The sequence below is a fragment of the Arachis hypogaea genome, chromosome 9, assembly GCF_003086295.3.
Source record: "Arachis hypogaea cultivar Tifrunner chromosome 9, arahy.Tifrunner.gnm2.J5K5, whole genome shotgun sequence".
NCBI lineage: Eukaryota > Viridiplantae > Streptophyta > Magnoliopsida > Fabales > Fabaceae > Arachis > Arachis hypogaea.
The window spans coordinates 33,572,498-33,576,310 of NC_092044.1; the positions used below are offsets into that span (position 1 = coordinate 33,572,498).

A 3,813-nucleotide genomic window follows, 5' to 3' on the forward strand; every position below is an offset into this window, starting at 1 on the left:
CAAACGCCAGAAACACGTCACGAACCAGAGTTGAACGCCAAAAATACATTATAACTTGGCGTTCAACTCCAAGATAAGCCTCAGCTCGTGTAAAGATCAAGCTCAGCCCAAGCACACACCAAGTGGGCCCCGGAAGTGGATTTCTGCATCAATTACTTACTTCTGTAAACCCTAGTAGCTAGTCTAGTATAAATAGGATGTTTTACTATTGTATTAGACATCTTTGGTCTCGGTTTATTCCATTATTCATCTTAGGAGACTATTGATCACGTTTGGGGGCTGGCCATTCGGCCATGTCTGGACCTTCATCACTTATGTATTTTTAACGGTGGAGTTTCTACACACCATAGATTAAGGGTGTGGAGCTCTGCTGTACCTCAAGTTTTAATGCAATTACTACTATTTTCTATTCAATTCAATTTATTCTTGTTCCAAGATATTCGTTGCACTTCACCATGATGAATGTGGTGATCTGTGACACTCACCATCATTCTCACCTATGAACGTGCGTGACTGACAACCACTTCCGTTCTACCTTAGACCGGGCGCATATCTCTTGGATTTCTTAATTAGAATCTTCGTGATATAAGCTAGAATTGATGGCGGAATTCATGGGAATCCGGAAAGTTTAACCTTGTCTGTGGTATTCCGAGTAGGATTCCGGGATTGAATGACTGTGACGAGCTTCAAACTCACGATTGTTGGGCGTGATGACAAATGCAAAAGAATTAAGGGATTCTATTTCGACATGATAGAGAACCGATAGATGATTAGCCGTGCTGTGACAGAGCATTTGGACCATTTTCACTGAGAGGATGGGATGTAGCCATTGACAATGGTGATGACCTACATACAGCTTGCCATGGAAAGGAGTAAGAAGGATTGAGGGAAGGCAGTAGGAAAGCAGAGATCCAATAGGGACAATTCATCTCCATACACTTATCTGAAATTCTCACCAATGATTTATATAAGTATTTCTATCTTTATTTAATGTTTTATTTATTATTATTATTGGAAAACTCCATAATCAATTATTATCCGCCTAACTGAGATTTACAAGATGACCATAACTTGCTTCATACCAACAATCTCCGTGGGATCGACCCTTACTCACGTAAGGTATTACTTGGACGACCCAGTGCACTTGCTGGTTAGTTGTGCGGAGTTGTGACTAAGTGTGATTCACGTTTGAGAGTGCTACCAAATTCATTGGTGCCATTGTTGATGATCACAATTTCGTGCACCAGAGGCCTTCAGTGGGGATTTTTTTTTATCCTTCCAACCTTTAGGTACTTTTTTCTTAGTACCTTTGTTCTCAGTGCTTGATAATGGCTGCCTAACACCAAACTTAAAGTTGGTGTCTAGGGGCTCTGTTAAGCTCTGCGCTGAGAGGGGTGGTTGAAGTACTTCATGTTTATGAATGGTGCTTCCTTCAGCTGAGGTAGAATGAGGTTTATGAACCTTAAACATAAGATAGTCCTCATCTAATTGCAGGACTAGTTCTCCTCTGTCTACATCAATCACAGCCTTGGCTGAAGCTAGAAAGGGTCTTCTAAGGACGATGGATTCATCTTCTTCCTCCCCAGTATCTAGGATTATGAAGTCAGCAGGGATATAAAGGTCTCCAACCTTCACCAAGACATCCTCTACTAGTCCATAAGCCTTTTTCATGGACTTGTCTGCCATCTCTAGTGAGATTCTTGCAGCTTGTACCTCAAAGATTCCCAGTCTCTCATTTACAGAGAGAGATATGAGGTTTATGATTGACCCTAGGTCACTCAGAGCTTTATCAAAGGGCATGGTACCTATGGTGCAAGGAATTAAGAAGTGTCTAGGATCCAGCTTCTTTTGAGGTAACTTCTGCTGAACCAAGGCATTGAGTTCCTTGGTGAGCACTGAAGGTTCTTCATCCAATGGCTCCATGCCAAACAACATGGCATTCATCGTCATTAGAATTCCTAGGTACCGAGCAACTTGCTCTTTCCTGGTTTCCTCTTCCTCATCAAAGGAGGAGTACTCTACAGATTCTGTGATCTTCGACCAAGCATTCAAGGGAACTTTAATAGGCTCCTCATGAAACTTGGGTTCTATCAGTTCTTTAATAGGAAAGTTCTCAGTGGGCTTAGGGTCGCCAACTTATCCTATTGTGGCATTCAATTCTAGAACTTGTATTTTTTTGGGCATTGAACGCCCAGTTTGAATACCTTCACTGGCGTTCAACGCCAGCTTTTGTGCTGCCTTGGGCATCGAACGCCTAGTAAGGTGCTCCTTACTAGGGTTCGACGCCAGTAATAGTGGCTTTTTGGGCATTGAACGCCCAGTAAGGACCTCCGTACTAGCGTTCAACGCTAGTAATTGTGGCTTTATGGACATTGAATGCCCAGTAAGAACCTCCTTACTGGTGTTCAACGCTAGTGATGATGGCTTGTTAGGCGTTGAACGCCTAATAAGGAGGTTGAACGCCTAGTAAGGACCTCCTTACTGGCGTTCAACGCCAAAGATGGCTCACCCTTAGGCGTTGAATGCCCAATAAGGACTTCCTTACTGGCGTTCAATGCCAGATTATCCCCTTCAGATTTGGCCTCAGCTTCTACAGTGATGGCCTTGCACTCTTCTCTTGGGTTTACTTCAGTGTTACTAGGAAGAGTGTTAGGAGGGATCTCAGGGATTCTCTTGCTCAGCTAACCAACTTGTACCTCTAGATTTCTGATGGAGGACCTAGTTTCTGTTATGAAATTGTGAGTGATCTTAGAGAGCTCAGAGACTATGGTTGCTAAGTTAGAAAGGCTCTGCTTAGAAGTCTCCATCTGTTGCTGAGAAGATGGGAATTTTGGTCTGTTGTTGAACCTATTCTGGGCTCTTCCACCTTGATTATTATTGAAGCCTTTCTGAGGCTTCTGTTGATCCTTCCATGAGGATTAGGATAATTTCTCCATGAGGAGTTGTAGGTATTTCCATAGGGTTCTCCCATGTAATTCACCTTTTCCATCATGGGTTGATCTGGATCATAGGCGTCTCCATCATAGGACGTGTCTTGAGTGCTGCTAGTTGAAGCTTGCACTCCAATCAAGTGCTGAGAGATCATATTAACCTGTTGGGTCATTATCTTGTTATGAGCTAATATGACATTCAAAGTGTCAACTTTCAGGACTCCTTTCTTCTGAGCTACCCCATTGTTCATAGGGTTTCTCTCATAAGTATACATCAACTGGTTAACCATTTCAATGAGTTCCTATACCTCTACCGGCGTTTTCTTTAAGTAGAGTGATCCACTAGTAGAATGATCCAAGGACATCTTGGATATCTCAGATAGACCATCATAGAAGATTCATAGGATAGACTATTCTGAGAGCATGTCAAGAGGACACCTCCTGATCAATTGCTTGTATCTTTTCCAAGCTTCATAGAGGGATTCACCCTCTTTTTGTCTGAATGTTTGAACTTCCACTCTGAGCTTGCTCAATTTTTGAGGTGAAAAGAACTTGGCCAAGAAAGTATTAACCAACTTTTTCCAAGAATTTAGGCTTTCCTTAGGTTGAGAATCCAACCACATCCTAGCTTTGTCTCTAATAGCAAAAGGGAAAAGCATAAGTCTGTAAACCTCAGGATCCACTTTATTGGTTTTAACAGTATCACAGATTTGCAAGAATTCAGATAAGAACTGATGTGGATCTTCCAGTGAAAGTCCATAAAACTTGCAATTATGTTGCATTAGAGAGACTAACTGAGGCTTTAGCTCAAAGTTATTAGCTCTAGTGGCAATATAGAGATACTTCTGCCATAGAGGTTAGAAGTTGGTGCAATGAAGTCACC

The 3,813-nt window shown here is 42.1% G+C and overlaps 1 non-coding gene across 1 annotated transcript; it reads left to right on the plus strand.

Moving 5' to 3' along the window:
* The first annotated feature begins 3,353 nt into the window (after window positions 1-3,353).
* Window positions 3,354-3,457, plus strand: LOC112714128 (small nucleolar RNA R71). Its single transcript, XR_003159084.1, has one exon. It is a non-coding gene; the product is annotated as a small nucleolar RNA R71 (small nucleolar RNA).
* Window positions 3,458-3,813: the final 356 nt, after the last annotated feature.